This window comes from Schistocerca serialis, chromosome 2 (assembly GCF_023864345.2).
Source record: "Schistocerca serialis cubense isolate TAMUIC-IGC-003099 chromosome 2, iqSchSeri2.2, whole genome shotgun sequence".
NCBI classification, from domain to species: Eukaryota; Metazoa; Arthropoda; class Insecta; order Orthoptera; family Acrididae; genus Schistocerca; species Schistocerca serialis.
In genome coordinates this window covers 953,576,452-953,595,645 of record NC_064639.1, presented here as the reverse complement: position 1 = coordinate 953,595,645, position 19,194 = coordinate 953,576,452, and the positions used below count along the sequence as shown (strand labels likewise).

Genomic DNA, 19,194 nt, shown 5'->3' with positions numbered 1-19,194 from the left:
TCACGGTAAAGCCTAACCTAAAATGTTCGTATTTAAACACAACAGTACTTCAGTATCTTTGAAATTACGTAAGTTAATATTTCACGGTGAATAAACATTTTCACAATGAACCTCTGAATTAGCAACTTTTAATCGCTTCATTCTGGCAGGTGTGTCCGAGCGGTTCTAGGCGCTACAGTCTGGAACCGCGCGACCGCTACGGTCGCCGGTTCGAATCCTGCCTCGGGCATGGATGTGTGTGATGTCCTTAGGTTAGTTAGGTTTAAGTAGTTCTAAGTTCTAGGGGACTGATGACCTCCGAAGTCAAGTCAACAAATGATATCTCAGATCGTACCATTACACTACAACTATCATTCCTGAAAGCTGAGTATCAATATTTTATTTCATATCTTTTTCTTTATGCAAATGTTTGTCAGAACATCGTATTCTCCACATTTACACAGCAAATGAATACAACATGAATACCTCGTATTTTGTCATACTTGGGTATTTATTAATGAACAGTTCACTATTTTGCCAGTAACTTTATTTAAACATGTGCTAATTTAAAAGTGGTAAGTCACACGTGTTAGCAGATACTACAAACGAACAGACGACCAAAGGACACTTCTGTCAAGCAGGCCTAAATAATTGTTTAAACATTATTTAAGGACAATCTAGCGTCATTTATTGTGAGCACACTGTGCAAGAATGCTGGCTTATTTATTTATGATCTAACTATGACTTACGTTTATCAAAAATCATCTGAATGTACCTAAACGTTTATAATATTGCTTTCATTTAAACATTGTAATAATATATTAGTTTAGAGTGGGAAAGTGGTCTAGATGAATCAGATCATGTCTGTAGAGATTAGGGACGATGTTATTTTGGTGGGGCAGCCTTCAGCCAATGGAGAAGCAAACAGTAGTGCGTACTATAGGAGTCAAGTGGAGACTGGGCCTTTTAGAGTGAAAAGCTCAAGGGGGCGATTCTTGACACTTTTACGGCAGACCTACCTGCCTGTGGTAACGTGCGTCATTCATTTGTATAAGTGACTGATTCTATCAAAGTAACTTCTGAAGGGACTTTATGTGTCTAGAGGTCTGACGGTGGACCAGAGTAGGAATCTTAAGGTTTCCCACTTGTATGCTATTACAGGACTGTGGACAGAGTATGAGTTACTGTTCTTTGTGTCTCATGAGATAATTTGTAAATCATCAGGTTGAACTCTGAACTGTTTTGAGCTGGTGAATATTTCGAGTACTGCGATCACTAAATGGGCTCAGTTTTTGATAACAGTTTTATTTGGGGATTTTGCTACCATTCTCGCAATGCACTCAACCTCGCGTTACTGCATTTGATAAGGGTATTTTTTGTCTGCATTTTGTCTCACTATCGTAAGATCACTCCCAGTTTATCTGAGATGTCCTTTCTTGAATAAACTTTATTCAGTACAATTCTGACGTCTACATCAATTACAGACGTTAGACTAGAAGCCTTGTTGTTAAATTATTCATTTAACTATTATTTTGCGTTTATTTTTAATTTCTTAATTCGCAGTTCTACCCAGTGCATAGACTGTTTGACAGCAATAACACAACTACAGGTTATTATTTGCAGGAAATTATCTGAGGGGCATGAACGTAGACATGGGCAAGTCGACCCTATGACTACATCGAGCTATTCAAACAGAGCCGTGCGTAGCTCAAGTACCTAATGTTCAGTATCTGCAGGTAATGAGGCATCTGGTTTGTTCATATGGGATGCTGCTTGGGAAGATCAACTACACAAGCAGTAGCCGTTAGGTACCGCCGCGCTGTGAAAATTTTATTATTCTACGTTCAGTACTTTCTGAGATAAACGGCCAATGATAGTTAACAAAATAACATAGTTCCATGATGTTGAGTTCTAAAGCTTTTTTAATTAAATCATTTAAACAGACTTACAGCTGTCTCTTCGTGCACTACAATTTTCCTGGCCGATTATCTATGTCGTCCTCAGTGTCACAATCGCCCACTTCTTGCATTTTTCTTTTCTTTCTTGCTTCTTTTTCATTTGCTTGGCCTACAAAAAGCACATCTAGTTCTCGCAGACCTCTAGCTGTGTTCTGCCCTAATCTCACCTTTACCTCCTCCAGAACCTTCAGTTTTTTATACTTACCACTATAGAAAATAATTACAGCATCAAACACTGCTAACCTTAGACTCATGAGGGAAACAAAATCATTTCTAGACGCATGGCACCAGACAACATTATCGAAAGAGTCATTCACATTCTGGGCCTTCCCACACATTTCTTTAGTAGCTATGGATTTACGAATCGTTTAATATAGGTTTGATAGCCGCCATTACTGTCAAAGAAAATCAGAGCATTCAGCTGTGCTATACTTACACCAATCACTACGGAGCACTGTCACTTCAGACACATCATTCTCGTTATTTACACTACCATCACTGATTGTACATATTTTCTAAAAATGTCTGTTACCCTCAAATTTGCGTTTATTAAACATACTTATACGCTTAGTCATTTTATATATATTTAAAAGAGTTGGTTCAAATGGCTCTGAGCACTTTGGGACTTAACATCTGAGGTCACCAGTCCCCTAGAACTTAGAACTACTTCAACCTAACTAACCTAAGGACATCACACACACATCCATGCCCGAGGTAGGTTTCGAACCTGCGACCGTAGCGGTCGGCATTTAAAAGAGCAATATATGCAAGTACACTAAAGAAATCCCTGACTGGCATCCTATTTTCGTGCAAACTAGTGCCAGAAACAAAGGACTGATTTGTTTATTTGTAATGTCAACTTCTGAAACGTAGGACTGGCAACAAAAAAAGACAGTTCACAACCTGTGTAGTTCTCTAGATGTGATTGTTCAACTCTGGCAGTGCATTATGAGGCGCCGAAAATAGTCTGTCGCATGTTGAATTTATAGGTGTTATTTGAAGATCTTAAAATTGTCTGTTTTTAATGTATGATATACCAAAATGTTCAGCAGAGTCATATAAAACAAAGCATAAAATGTCAAATGTCACCTAATTTGACATACAAACACTACGTCTTCAGGCCACAAGAGGCACATCGGGACCATCCGACCGTCGTGTCATCCTCAGTTTAGGATGCGGATAGGAGGGTCGTAGGGTCAGCACACTGCTCTCCCGGTCGTTGTGATGGTTTTCTGTGACCGGAGCCGCTACTATTCGGTCGAGTAGCTCCTCAATTGGCATCACGAGGCTGAGCGCACCCCGAAAAATGGCAACAGCGCATGGCGGCCTGGATGGTCACCCATCCAAGTGCCTGCCACACCCGACAGCGCTTAATTTCGGTGATCTCACGGGAACCGGTGTATCCACTGTGGCAAGGCCGTTGCCCGATTTGACGTACAATCTCCCCTTAATTTGAGGAAGAAATATCTCAGAATTACGTTTGCAGCACAGAACAGTGTGGACGTGGGTCACAACTATGGGGAAGCCGGAAAGGATTATAAGTTGTGGCGGTATAGAACGATGTTGAAAATTAGGTCGACTGTTAAGAAATGAGAAGGTTCTACCCAGAATAGGCGAGGAGGGTAACAGGTGGAGAACACTGACATGAAGAAGGGTCAGGGCGGTAGAGCATGTGCCACAACTTCAAGGAATAACACCCATGGTACTTGATGGAGCCACAGAGGGTAAAAATTGTAGGGGAAGATTGAGATTGGAATACATCGTACGAATAACTGATGGCATTAAATACATTTGTTACTGACAAGGGAACCTCCCCATCGCACCCCCCTCAGATTTAGTTATAAGTTGGCACAGTGGATAGGCCTTGAAAAACTGAACACAGATCAATTGAGAAAACAGGAAGAAGTTGTGTGGAACTGTGAAAAAATAAGCAAAATATACAAACTGAGTAGTTCATGGGAAGATAGGGAACATCAAGGACACTGGAAACGCAGGAGCGCCGTGGTCTCGTGGTAACGTGAGCAGCTGCGGAACGAAAGGTCCTTGGTTCAAATCTTCCATCGAGTGAAAAGTTTAATTCTTTATTTTCAGTTTATGTGACAAACTCTTATGTTTTCATCACTTTTTTGGGAGTGATTACCACATTCACAAGAAAACCTAAATCGGGCAAGGTAGAAGAATCTTTTTACCCATTCGCCAAGTGTACAAGTTAGGTGGGTCGACAACATATTCCTGTCATGTGACGCACATGCCGTCACCAGTGTCGTATAGAATATATCAGACGTGTTTTCCTGTGGAGGAATCGGTTGAGCTATAACCTTGCGATCAAATGTTTTCGGTTCCCATTGGAGAGGCACGTCCTTTCGTCTACTAATCTCACGGTTTTGCGGTGCGGTCACAAAACACAGACACTAAACTTATTACAGTGAACAGAGACGTCAATGAACGAACGGACAAATAATAACTATGCAAAAATAAAGAAAGTAAAATTTTCACTCGAGGGAAGACTTGAACCATGGACCTCTCCTTCTGCAGCTGCTCACGCTACCACGAGACCACGGCGCTCGTGAGCTGACGGTCTCCATCATATTGCCTGTGTCGCCCATGGACTACTCAGTTTGTATATTTTGCTTATTTTTTCACAGTTCCACACAACTTCTTCCCGTTTTGTCAATTGATCTGTGTTCAGTTTATCAAGGCCTAACCACTGTGCCAACTTATAACTAAATCTGAGGGGGGTGCGATGGGGAGGTTCCCTTGTGAGAGATGAGGAGGAATTCACGGCGGGCAGCATCAAACAAGTCACAAGACAGGTGACACAAAAAGAAAAAAATGTACACAGCCTGAATACTTGGCGTGCAGACCTGCTTTCAGCGCTACGGCGAGTGCTCCCAGCGGGCGATGGTTCTCTGGGACGCTACGAGGCGACAGCTGTAAGCGGCCCTCGGGCAGCGACAAACTGTTTACTGCCCTCCGGGGCTATTTCCACTTGGCCGGAACCAAACACCCCCCGACTGGCAATTAAATTCCCTCGCGGCAAAACAAACGGGCTGTGACTCGTCTTTGAACGGACCTGTTGCCTGTGTCTGCGCCTCCTACGCTTCGCCGTAGGAAAGGGAGAAGTAATGTGCTTTCGTAAACAGTTTGAAAACAAGCAGACGGAGAAAACGATCGCGCAAGTGACAGAAACGAAGGAGAACAAAATCTGACGTCCATAACCTCGACATGTTTCAGCAAACAGTTGGAAATGCTAACGAGGACGCAGATACGGAAATAATGATGAAGAAACTTTCATGTGGCGCTTAATTCAACTACAAATCTGGTTCTCCAAAGCAGTGCACTATTCTGGACAGATTATTCAGAGAACGCGATACGTGACAGGCAGTCAGTGTACAAGATTCCATGACAATTAAACTAAATGACAATGTTGGGACTGATAATTCACAGCTTACAAGTACTTTTAACAACAACTTCCTAAACGTAACAGCAAATATACAATTAAACAATTCAGTTGGAGAAGCAAGAAAATATATTAAAATATTATTCCATAAGCAACTAGCAGCATCAACAACACCCTCCGATGAAATTAATAAACTATAGAAATTCTAAAATAGAAAAGCTCCTGCGGGATTTATGTAATTTCAAACAGAATTCTGAAAAGCTGTTCCAAGTTTAATAGTAATTTCCTTAGTGGTATTCGTAATGCATCGATGGCACAGGAAATTTTCCCAGACAGGTTAAAAAATGCAATTATTAAACAACTCATATGAAAGGTGACAAAGCAGATTTAAACAACTATCGTCAAATTCCCTTACTGACACCTTTTTCAAAATATCCTAAAAAGCGTGCGCTTACTCTACAGTAGACGCACAGTTAAGCGGAAACAATTTATTTAACGTATCACAGGCAGGCTGCTCGACTGAGAATGCTATTTATACATTCACTCATCAGACAGTACAAGCCTCAAATCATTATATATAGCCTGTTGGTTCCTATTGTGATATTTCAAAGCCGTTTGGCTGTGTAGATCGTAATACCCTCTTAGAAAAACTCTAGTTTTATGGAATGGTTTGGATCACACTTCACAACTAGAAAGATAAGGTTGAACTGAACAATTCAGACAATGTCAGAAAGGTAGAAAAATTTAGTGACTGGGGGGAAAAAAAAAAAATCACAAATAGAGTCCGACAGGGTTCAATTTTGGGTCCACTCCTGTTCCTTAAGTATATGAATGACCTTCCACTTAACGTTCAACAAGCAAAACTGGTACTTTTTGCACACGATACTTATGTTATAATAAATCCCACTAGAGAGAAAACAACAGAAGAGATAGTAAATGATACTTTCCAAAGATTTTTAAGTGGTTCTCAGAAAATGGACTCTCCCTAAATTTTGAAAAAACACACAACAAATAGGGTCATACTAACAATTAATGTAGCACATGAGCAAGAGGCAGTAAGTAGGGTAAAACGCTCCAAATTTATGGGTGTACATACTGGTGAAGACTTGAATTGGGAGAAGCATATTACTGAGCTACTCAAACAATTACGTTCAGGCACTTTTGTTCATCGTCTAAGTGATCTATGGAACATATAATTAAATAATTCAGTACAGGGCGCCCTAAAATTTACGTTTTCCCGGTTATGATACTGTTACAATTAAGTCACCAGTATTGTGGGTGGTTTGATGGGGTCCACCACAGATTCTTCGTCTGTGCGAACCACTTCAGCTCAGAGTTGTCTCAATTACACTTGTATAAATTCTAATTTCTGTTTTCCGCTACACTGTTCGCCCTCTATCGCTCCTCTAGTACGTTGAAAGCTATTCTTTGACGTCCAGACACATGCACTATCATCCTATCCATTCAGTAGTCAGTGTTTTTCATACACTGCTTTCCTCCCCGATTCTACCGAGAACCAACTGATTTATTATCAGGCTACATAATTTTCAGTGTCATCCTGTAATACCAGTTCTTAACCTCTTCGATTCTCATTCGGTATCCTCACAGACCACGATTCAATTCCATAATATGTTGTGCTCCAGACGCACATTCTCAGAAATTTTCTTCTATTGTTAAGACTTACGTTTGCTACTAGTACACTTCTGTATGGTTTACAATTTGAAACAGTTACCAGCCCTATGTTTATTACATCAAAGCATTACCGGTTTCCGATTTGTTACAGATCCATCTTCAGATGGCTGTTATACGCTTTCTTACTTTTCTGTTGGTGTTTATTTTTCGTAGTTGTTAGTCTTTTTGAGTATTAAGATAAACAAAATTCTTTCGCGCAGATATACGTGAAATTGTCTTAAGGTTAACAAAATAGTTTAAATACATTCTCTTGTAAGTTTGAACGAAAGTCTTTTACATTAGGTTGGATTACATCAGGATCATTATGCTCAGCGACTGTAAACATGTTATAATCAGGGATGAATACAGCAATCAGTCATTTACAAATCTGTATTTTATTGCAGATCTAGCTAGATTTCAGCTACCGTGGTCAGTGTATTTAGTAGCGAGTCATGTAGATCCAGAAAGCTTCAACGTCCACTTCTTGTTAACAATGACTTTAACCTGGCCATAGCTCAGTTCAGTTGTGGGAGCGCGGAAATACGTGCTCTTCCACGAGCTATAGTCACTGTCTGTACAAACTACAATAATACGCCAGTCATTATTAATAGCAGTAGCATGGCTGGTTTTCGTGTGCGTTGTAGAACGTCTACTTCATATTTCGTTGTACAAGTAAAATGGAGACATCACGAAAATTCATTGAAATTAATCTGGAACATAGCCAAACAAAAAATTTCGGTAAGAAATATCGCCGGCCGAGGTGGCCGAGCGGTTCTAGGCGCTACAGCCTGGAACCGCGTGACCGCTACGGTCGCACGTTCGAATCCTGCCTCGGGCATGGATGCGTGTGGTGTCCTTAGGTTAGTTAGGTTTAAGTAGTTCTAAGTTAGATCTAGGGGACTGATGACCTCAGAAGTTAAGTTCCATAGTTGTCAGAACCATTTGAAATATGAATAATCTTTTGTTGAAGGACGGACACTGTATAAAAGAAGTAAGTGCAGTAGAGCAAAAGGATGTGCGCGACTTGAAAATGTTGAAAAGGAATTTTGAATACTTGACGCTCTAATGGAGCAAGAACTGTAGTTCATGTTTAAAGGATGCTGCGTACAGAAAACGCTCGACTATTTGGAATGCCCACCAGGTAGGATTAAAGGTAGTAATTCAAAGGCACGCTGCTATATTTGTTAACGGGAGGTTTTATCAACACGCGAGTATTTTGAAACTGTGAAGTCCTTGGAGGGTAGACCGTTCTTTTCGCGAAACACTATTGAAGTTGAGAGGACCAAAGCTTGTGAGGGACTGCAGAACCATTCTTCCACCAATGTACTTGTAACCAATATATCGACCGCAAAGACAGAGAAACCAGGGCTCGTACGGAAGCATACACTGATAAGCCAAAAAATTATGATCACTACCCACCGCCAAGTTGGATGCCACCTGGTGGCGTTGAGGGCACGTGATACGTAAGTGGAGCAGACACGGACGGGGATCACCATAGCGAAGACATGGGCTGCAAATGGGGCAATCCATTGAGATAAGTGACTTTGACAAAGCACAGACTATTACTACGCAGAGACTGTGAACGAGTATCTCGAAAACGATGAAGCTGGTAGAATGTTCACGTGCTACTGTCGTGAGCATCTACGGAAAGAAGTAGGACAGTGAAACTTCCACTATGCGCTAAATGGTTGGACGTTCACGACTCTTCACGGAACGTCCGGTTCAGAGGCTTGTCTGTAAAGTAGCACAGATAGTGACCAATGGCATCTCTGAAGAAAGAGCACAGTGCTGGCGCACGCACAAGTGTTTCGGAGCACACTGTTCATCGTACATTGTTGAACACGGAGCTGCGCAGCAGACCGTCCCTACGTGTTCACATGTTGACCCAACGACATTGTCAATTATGATTGCAGTGGGCACGGGACCATCGGGATTCGACCGTTGATCAATGGAAACGTGTTGGCTTTTTGGACGTATCACATTTTTGCTACACTAGGTCGATGGCCGTCTCCATAAACGCCGTTATCGAGGTGAACGGCGACTCGGAGCAGTATTATGCTACGGGAGACATTCTCCTGCCCTTGCATGCACTTGTGGTACTAATCAAAGACACGCTGACAACTGAGAACTACCTGTATCCATTCATGTTTGATGTCTTCCCCGAAGGCGATGTTATCTTTCAGCTGTATAATTGTCCGTGTCTCGGAGCCAGAACCATGCTAAAGTGATTTGAGGAGCGTTATAGTGAATTGATGTTGATGTCTCAACGACCAAATGCAAATCCTATAGAACCCATCTGGGTCGCTATCGGGCGTCATCAACCACGTACGCAAATCGGCGGTCCGTTATTTACGCGAATTACATGGCCTCTGCGTAGATATCTAACGCTATATACCTCTAGAAACCCACCAATAAACTGTTGGATCTGTGATACGCAGGATCAGTGATGTATTTCGTTCCAAAGACGGACAAACAATCTATTAATCAGATGGTCATAATGATTTGGTTCACCATTGTACAGACGAACGTTCTCCCCTCTCTCTATTTGTGATTGCAATAGGAAAGGGATTCACTGACAGTAGTAGAAGAGACCCTGCAGCAGATAGTGAAAGATCGCTTGGGAGTATACATGTAATTGCAGAACTTGAAAAGGGTGTAGTCAGGACTGGATTTGAACGCAGTGACGAACAGCTCACCAGCGAATTTGAAAATAGTTTACTCTACTGATACGACCTTCCCCCATGAACCATGGACCTTGCCATTGGTGGGGAGGCTTGCGTGCCTCAGCGATACAGATGGCCGTACCGTAGGTGCAACCACAACGGAGGGGTATCTGTTGAGAGGCCAGACAAACATGTGGTTCCTGAAGAGGGGCAGCAGCCTTTTCAGTAGTTGCAGGGGCAACAGTCTGGATGATTGACTGATCTGGCCTTGTAACATTAACCAAAACGGCCTTGCTGTGCTGGTACTGCGAACGGCTGAAAGCAAGGGGAAACTACAGCCGTAATTTTTCCCGAGGACATGCAGCTTTACTGTAGAGAGCTGCATCAAACCAGTCTCAGGACTGAAGACGACAACAACAACAACAGATACGACAACGTTACCGACTGATACAGAGGATGAAACTATAGTCTAGAAACTTTGGAGTTTACAAAGTGTACAATAGTGAATAATGCATATTATTAATAAGTAATATGTTTGTTCTTACGATTTGCAAACATATACTATTTCAGCATATATGTTTTGAAACATGTACATTTCATCTCTCCTCCCTCAGCGATGGTGTGAGCTTTTTGTCAATAAAAACAAGCCCACATTGTCATGTCAGGGAAATCTACACGGGCATCTTTACTGAGCAAGTCGCAGTAAAATTAATGGTAGAATCTACTTGCGATTGTACCACAACGGCGGTAACATGTATACGTCACAGAGAGGGCGTACCGAAAATAGTCGAAACATCTAGGAAACGGAAGTACGAAAAAAAAAGTCATACAGGGAAATTGGGAGTAGGACCCGCGCTTTAAGGGTTCTGTACAAACTTATTATGTATATAGGTAGTTCATCCACAGGTTCTGATGAATGAGTTTGCGAGTATCAAAATGTCTGAGAGAAATACTATACACTACGACCATTAAAATTGCTACACCAAGAAGAAATGCAGATGATAAACGGGTATTCATTGGACAAATATATTATACTAGAACTGACATGTGATTACATTATCACGCAATTTGGGTGCGTAGATCCTGAGAAATCAGTACCCAGAACAACCACCTCTGGCCGTAATAACGGCCGTGATACGCCTGGGCATTGAGTCAAACAGAGCTTGGATGGCGTGTACAGGTACAGCTGCCCATGCAGCTTCAACACGAAATCACAGTTCATCAAGAGTAGTGACTGCCATATTGTGACGAGCCAGTTGCTAGGCCACCACTGACCAGACGTTTTCAGTTGGTGAGAGATCTGGAGATGTGCTGGCCAGGGCAGCAGTCGAACAATTTCTGTATCCAGAAAGACCGTACAGGACCTGTAACATGCGGTCGTGCATTATCCTGCTGAAATATAGGGTTTCGCAGGGATCGAATGAAGGGTATAGCTTCACGGATCGTAACACATCTGAAATGTAACGTCCACTGTTCAAAGTGCCGTCAATGCGAACAAGAGGTGACCGAGACGTGTAACCAATGGCACCCCATACCATCACGCCGGGTGATACGCCAGTATGGCGATGACGAATACACGCCTCCAATGTGCGTTCATCGCGATGTCTCCAAACACGGATGCGACCATCATGATGCTACAAACAGAGCCTGGATTCATCCGAAAAAATGACGTTTTGCCATTTGTGGACCCAGGTTCGACGTCGAGTACACCATCGCAGGCGCTCCTGTCTGTGATGCAGCGTCAAGGGTAACCGCAGCCATGGTTTCCCAGCTGATAGTCCATGCTGCTGCAAACGTCGTCGAACGCGTCGTGTCTGTTCTTTCGGACATGTCCGAAACAACAGACACCACTCAGAATCTGCATCCGTTATACATTATATGTAAATTGAAGGTGGATAGGCAAAGAAAAGAGAGGGAAGGCAGAGGATCACTGCTGTCAGCTGCATAGGGAGATACCGAATTCGAATCTCGGTCCGACTCACATTTTTCACTCGTCGGCGCTGATTCCGCGTAATGTGTCGATGCTGTTGACAGCAGTGATTCCCTCCCTTTCCTTTCTTCATCTCTCCACGTTAAACTTACATATAGTGTGAACTAGCCTTAAGGGTTCACCGAGCGAGGTGGCGCAATGGTTAACATACTGGACTCGCATTCGGATGGACGACGGTTCAAATCCGTTTCTGGCCATCCTGGTTTAGGTTTTCCGTGATTCCGTAAATCGCTTCAGGCAAATTCCAGGATGGTCCTTTTGACAGGGCGTTGCCGACTTCCTTCCACATCCTTCCATAATACAATGGGACCGATGACTCACTGTTTGGTCCCTTCCCCCAAATTAACCAACAAACCTCAAGTGTTCCGCTTTTACTATTTAGTTACGGAACCCTAAAAAGATCATACCAACAAGGATCAGGAAATGCTTGATTTCTTAGTTTCGAAACTGTCGCCCTTGTGGCTTGTCGAACGGCAGCTGCGAGAGCGTACGTACGGCGGTAGTGAGTCTGCAATACGATAAGAAACCGACAACATTTTACCGAAGCCGGCGTCGGTGCCGCGGTGGAAGCAACTGGCAGTTTCGCGGCGTCTCGCCAGGGGCCCTATTCTGCATCGTTCATACCGATCGGTGTAGTAGGTTAGTCTCGGTAGCGACGTCATTTTCGGTTCTTTCTCGAAATATCCTATTCTGTAAGCTTCTGAGACCTGTTACCGAATGGTCCTCCCACCGATTTTACGGCAATTGTTCCGACAGGTTTTGGATTTCGGTGTGGCCCTGTCGATCGGTGAGCTGTGGTTTATGTACACAAAAATGATGGTTCAAGTGGCTCTGAGCACTATGGGACTCAACTGCTGAGGTCATTAGTCCCCTAGAACTTAGAACTAGTTAAACCTAACTAACCCAAGGACATCACAAACATCCATTATGCAGTCTTGGAGTGCCTGCGTTATTCCGAATAACTTTGCAATGTACCTTCGGACACGCATGCATGCGTGTGAGAAGGAGCATTGCATCGTAATTCGGAATAACATAAGCACTGCAATATCGTCTTTATCCCACATGCATGCATGTCCCAAGGAATACTGCATCGAGCTTGGGAATAACACAGGTTCTGCAATATCGTGTTTATCCGCTGACCCCGGGCAAGCGACTTTCAAGTGAAATGCCGCCGCCTTTACAGGGGAAAATAGAGGACATAATGGACGTAAGAGTACAGGTCGTAGAGACATGGTTGACGAGCTATGGAAGTTTGGGTGTAGCCCTGAGTAGTGCTCGGATAGCCAAATGGTAGTTGGTGCAGTGGATACCGTTTTGCCAGCACGGTACCTTAGCGTGTTCGGTCAGAGAGCTGTCTGTTCTCTGTAACAAAGAAACTGAATGAAGGTATAGACGATGCACTTCAACGGGTGTCATTTGACGTCCGCCACGAGCACATGGAAGGAAAAATAACGAACAAAACTGAAAAAAGGACAAAAAACGGTAAGGTGACCGCTCGGGATAAGCGAGAAATCCGTGTTCGAATCCCGGTTCGGCACTAATTTTCATAGTCATCATTCCATTACACACAGGGGTCCAAAAAAATGTATCCACTGTTTAAAAGTCCATAACCTACAAACTAATTGACGGAGTTGTCTCATTTGTGGTGAAAGTGTAGCTTAAAGTCCAGCTTAAAGATATCACTGTAGGTGTTCGAAATGGTCACCATTAACATCCACACACAAACGATGCCGCCGAACTGCAGAACGTACTACTGACTGCAACGTGTTCAGTTGGATATTTGCACATGAATGTACGATGGATTCTCGAAGTTCATCCAATGTGCGTGGCTTTTGTCGATAAACAACGTCCTTTAGTGTTCCCCACAGGTAAAAGTCCAGAGGAGTTAGGTCTGGGGAACGTGGTGGATACTCCACAGCACCTCTACTGCCTACCCATATTCCTGGTAGATTTTCGTCGAGATACGCCCTAAGACGATGTTGGTAGTGGGCTGGGGCACCATCTTGTTGAAAGTAAACTCTTCCGTCTCCATACAAGTCTCGGATGGCAGGTAAAATGGATGTCTGAAGCCTCTGAAGGTACACCTCACCGGTAACTGTGCCGTCAAAGAAGAATGGCCCAATCAAGCACCGGTAAGACAACCCACACCACACATTTACTCCTGGCAAATTCACAGCTTTGTCTACATGGACGTTCGGATTTTCGGCGGCCCAGTAGATGCAATTGTGGCGATTTACTGTACCACTGAGTTCGAATTGTGCCTCATCAGACCACACAATCATCTCTGCAAACTCTTCATCGTTGCGCACCATGTCAGTAAACCACTCGCAGTACTCCATTCTACGATCTGGGTCGTCCTCGTTCATTGCGTGTAGCAATCGTGGGATGTAGCACTTCCACTTCGCTGTCTTCAAAATTCGCCGAACACTTGAGAGACTCACTCCAGTTTCACGGGCACACTGTCTCACAGACTTCTGTGGTGAGCGAGTGAATTGTTGTAACACACGACGGGAGTTAGCTGAACTTGTTACTGTTACACGTCGTCCAGATCGTTGTTTGTGTACATCTTTAACACAACCTTCGGCTTCAAATTTGTTTCGAATGCGACGAATCGTTAAACGTGTCGGTGGCTCTGTTTGATACACATTTCGCCATTGCCATTGAACCTCATTAATATTTTCGTACTTAAAATACCACTTCAAAACTGATTTCCTTTCATCGAATGTAATCGTTGTGCCAGCCATGTTTACTCGAGTGACTAGGTGCAACTAAGAACGAAGCACTGACTATCTGGCGACTGTCATCTTACAAAACAAAACAACGTAATGGAACACTTGTGTGGCGATTGCCGGAACTACAAACTATTACACTACCAGAGATGAGACAACTACATCAATCCATAAATTAGTTTGCCAGTTATGGACTTTTAAACAGTGGATACATTTTTTTGGACCCCTCTGTACAGCTGCTGGTTGTTCATGTTCACAACTGCGTATACATTTCACGTTATCCATCATGTTTTGTTTCTTACGTAATTAATAAATTCAGAGCAACTGTATTCTTCTCATTCGTTAGAGCCGGTTTTCCCACTTAAAATATTATTTAATTTAAACTGCTTCGTCAACTTCTGTTTTTATTTATATACAGAGTGGGTGTCAGCTCCGTTCTGTTACTGTAAAACCTAAACATTTTTGCTCTCAGATATCTGTCCTCGCTTGTGGAAGAACACTCAATTGAAAAAATACTGAAGCCTTCACGGAACATTAGCAGTTTGCCAAGAAAACTAAGCACAGCATTAAAATAAAGGTTGAGAAGACACAAAAGCACACCAAAACATAAGTGAGCGCATCGAAAATAGGTTAAGTTCCGATGTTAGCAGACGGCACCACATTGAAAACTTTCTTTCCTAGAAACCTTGACGTCACGTGACGTGATTTCATGATCCGTTGACAGCCTGTGTTAATTCCGGCAATCTGAAATGCTGTGTGGAATGTTTTGACGTGACGTGACGTGACGGCTAGAGTGAATTACACGAACGCGTGGTGTCTGTTCTTTCGGACATGTCCGAAACAACAGACACCAATCAGAATCTGCATCCGTTATACATTATATGTAAATTGAAGGTAGATAGGCGGAGGGGAGATACCGATTTCGAATCTCGGTCCGACTCACATTTTTCACTCGTCGGCGCTGATTCCGCGTAATGTGTCGATGCTGTTGACAGCTGTGATTCCCTCCCTTTCCTTTCCTTTCCTTTCTTCCTCTCTCCACGTTAAACTTACATATAGTGTGAACTAGCCTTAAGGGTTCACCGAGCGAGGTGGCGCAATGGTTAGCATACTGGACTCGCATTCGGATGGACGACGGTTCAAATCCATTTCCGGCCATCCTGGTTCAGGTTCTCCGTGATTCCGTAAATCGCTTCAGGCAAATTCCAGGATGGTCCCTCTGACAGGGCGTTGCCGACTTCCTTCCCCATCCTTCCATAATACAATGGGACCGATGACACACTGTTTGGTCCCTTCCCCCAAATTAACCAACAAACCTCAAGTGTTCCGCTTTTACTATTTAGTTACAGAACTCTAAAAAGATCATACCAACAAGGGTCAGGAAATGCTTGATTTCTTAGTTTCGAAACTGTCGCGCTTGTGGCTTGTCGAACGGCAGCTGCGAGAGCGCACGGACGGCGATAGTGAGTCTGCAATACGATAAGAAACCGACAACATGTTACCGAAGCCGGCGTCGGTGCCGCGGTGGAAGCAACTGGCAGTTTCGCGGCGTCACGCCAGGGGCCCTATTCTGCATCGTTCATACCGATCGGTGTAGTAGGTTAGTCTCGGTAGCGACGTCATTTTCGGTTCTTTCTCGAAATATCCTATTCTGTAAGCTTCTGAGACCTGTTACCGAATGGTCCTCCCACCGATTTTGTCTGGAACCGCAAGACCGCTACGGTCGCAGGTTCGAATCCTGCCTCGGGCATGGATGTTTGTGATGTCCTTAGGTTAGTTAGGTTTAACTAGTTCTAAGTTCTAGGGGACTAATGACCTCGGCAGTTGAGTCCCATAGTGCTCAGAGCCATTTGAACCATTTTTGAACCCACCGATTTTACGACAATTGTACCGACAGGTTTTGGATTTCTGTGTGGCCCTGTCGATCGGTGAGCTGTGGTTTATGTACACAAAAATGATGGTTCAAATGGCTCTGAGCACTATGGGACTCAACTGCTGAGGTCATTAGTCCCCTAGAACTTAGAACTAGTTAAACCTAACTAACCTAAGAACATCACAAACATCCATGCCCGAGGCAGGATTCGAACCTGCAACCGTAGCGGTCTTGCGTTTTCAGACTGCAGCGCCTTTAACCGCACGGCCACTTCGGCCGGCTTATGTACACCTATGATTTGTTATTTTAAACATATTTAGCGATTTAGCGTTGGGTTTAGTGTTACTAAAGAATCACCAGTTCATAATAGACTATTTTACTTTGGTAGAAATATGGTTAGGTTAGGTTGTTACTGTGAATGATTACATAAAAAAACGTTTTCGGTCAATATTCTCGAAAAATACGTCTTATTTTTTATGCAAATAAGAGTTTAAAGATTATTACATATCAAGACATCGGCTCTGCTTACGTATATTACATGAGTATTAACTGATGTTAGTAGTGACTTTCTGTGCTTTTTCTCACAAATGGTTTAGTTAGTAACCATCGAAATGTGTTTACAACTTTCAAGTAACAATAGAAAGCAATTATGTGAAGCCTGACATTGGAAACCTTCTAAACTATCACGCATTTATGACTTACGCAGCACCGTTTGGCAACGAAGTCAGCCTACGTTCCTCTTCGCATTAGTACAAGTATGAGCTTTACTTTGGTGATGTTTGGCGTGGCTAAGTAAGCCGGCACGGTAGCTCAGCGTGTTCGGTCAGAGAGCTGGTTAGCCTCTGTAATAAAAAATTGAGTGGAAGGATCAACCACCGAACCTGAACAGGATTTCTTGCGACGTCCGCAATGACCAAACACAACGATCAATACCGAACAAAATGAAAAAAAAGAAAAAAAGTGGTTAGTGCGCGCGTATGTGGTATGCAAAGACGCGGGTTCGAACATAGATGGGGTACATTTTTTTTTTTTCTCTCTTCATACATGCAACGCGTCCTAAGACAATGTTATTCGTGTACGTGAAGATTTTTCTGCAACATTTGTTATTACTTATACGTAAGAGCGTACTTCCTCAGTAATGATTCCGTGATTTCTATGTGTTTAAAAATCGAAATATGAAATTGCTGTGAGTGGAACAACCGACAGTGGCCTCTATATTTTTTCTTGTCGGAAATAATTCACCATTTTTTCCGAATATGTAGCGGTTTCCGAGTATGCGGTTAGATAGGAATCTAAGAGCACAACTTAAAATACTGTGAATGTAACTAGCAGCCGTCATCTTCATAATCTTGCTTGTCACAAGTTTTCATCTGCGATCGAATCCTCAACAACAGTAGACAGAGATGAAAAATCTCCGCCGTAATATTTTTAGACTGTAGCACCATATACGAAACATTTTCATACATGAAATGCATGTTATGAACTTCGACGAACTGCAGGAGCTCTCGAAAATGCGCTTTTTCAATTTTGTTTTTCAGACCTAAATCGTTGACGTATCATATAGGGAAGTGGGCTACTTAATCATTTGGATCTCTAGGAGCGAGTTATAACAACATTCTGTTTATCTTCTGATGCGTTGAAACTCTCAGAGTCAATTTTTCGGGTGTTTTTATAGACGTATTAGTACAATGTGGTACTACACACTATCCATAACTCATTTTCCAAAACGTAAAATCCAAAACACGATGTCAAAATCCAAAACACGATGTCAGTGTGAATGAGAATAAGGTGACATAATGCGGCATTCACGACAATCTGCATAATACAGATATCAGAATATCTTTTCGGTACTTCGAAGAATAGCGTGCCTGTGCCGTCTGCTAGCCGCTTTGTGTTCGTGGCGCTGTGCGCGCTGCAGTGCGCATGCGCGGATCTGCGGCCGCTTGCTTTTGATTGGCTTACGCGACACGAACCGACAACAGCGTTTCGGTTCTCTAGACCCGAACGGTATCGCTTCCGAAATGCATACTGAATAACGCAGGGGCTCTAATTTGAATACTAGACTGTTCGGTGCTCTAGAGTACCGAAACTATCGGCACAATGGCGGAATGATACAGAATACACACCCAGGGGCCGGGCACTACGAAATCGCCGAGGTTGTCCGATCGGCGGGATGGGCCTGGAGGTGCTGAGGAGTGAGGAAGAGTCTGCGGCACCGAGAGGAAGTGGCGACTTCAACTTGAGCCAGCGCCGGAGGCCGCTGCGGGTTGTGACTGACAAGTTGCGGGCCGGTGCCAGGTTGTTGTCTGGCGCACTGCCCACGATTGTTTGGGTGTCGGCGATGCTGGTCCAAGGAGTCGCCGTGGGAGCGGTCAGTTCCTGGAGAGAGCTCGTCTGCTAGCAGCCAAGTCCAAGGGGCCTCACGGAGCTGGTGTGGAGCGGTACCGGGCGGACAGCGGTCAGTACGGTCGGCTGTAAGGTGGGCAGAAACTAGAGGTAGCGGGTGCTGTCTTCTCGAGCCACGCGCACAAACCTCATTGAAGGCTTCAGCAGATTACAAGGAGCGCTGAGTGCTTTTTGGGTTAATGTCGGTATTCCGATGACCATGAATTCAAGTCGAGGTACAGTGTTAGCTACAACTCTGACAAGATGCGTTAATTGCAGCAAGTAGTAATTCACAGTGCTATGGAAATCTGTGAGCGTTCTCTAATGGCTTGTTTGTTCGTTTGTGCGACGTGCTATAGTGAATGTTACGTCAGTAACCAAGCCTGTTAAGTCCGTATCGCTGCGCGCGTGACTGTACTGATTAAATGAGAATAATCTTCATCATGTTTTGAAATTAAAGTTACTAAGGAATGAAAACCATCTCAGCTATATTTTTACACATTCATTGTGTTATGGCTGGTTTCGTTTCCTTAACGTCTTCAGGTT

General features: G+C 43.4%; 1 protein-coding gene and 1 pseudogene across 3 annotated transcripts in view; both read right to left on the bottom strand.

The window, feature by feature from the left end:
- LOC126458331 (uncharacterized) overlaps positions 1-19,194 on the bottom strand; it is a 499,515-nt gene that overhangs the window by 93,172 nt on the left and 387,149 nt on the right. The window lies entirely within an intron of this gene.
- Positions 3,245-3,362, bottom strand: LOC126459251 (5S ribosomal RNA; annotated as a pseudogene).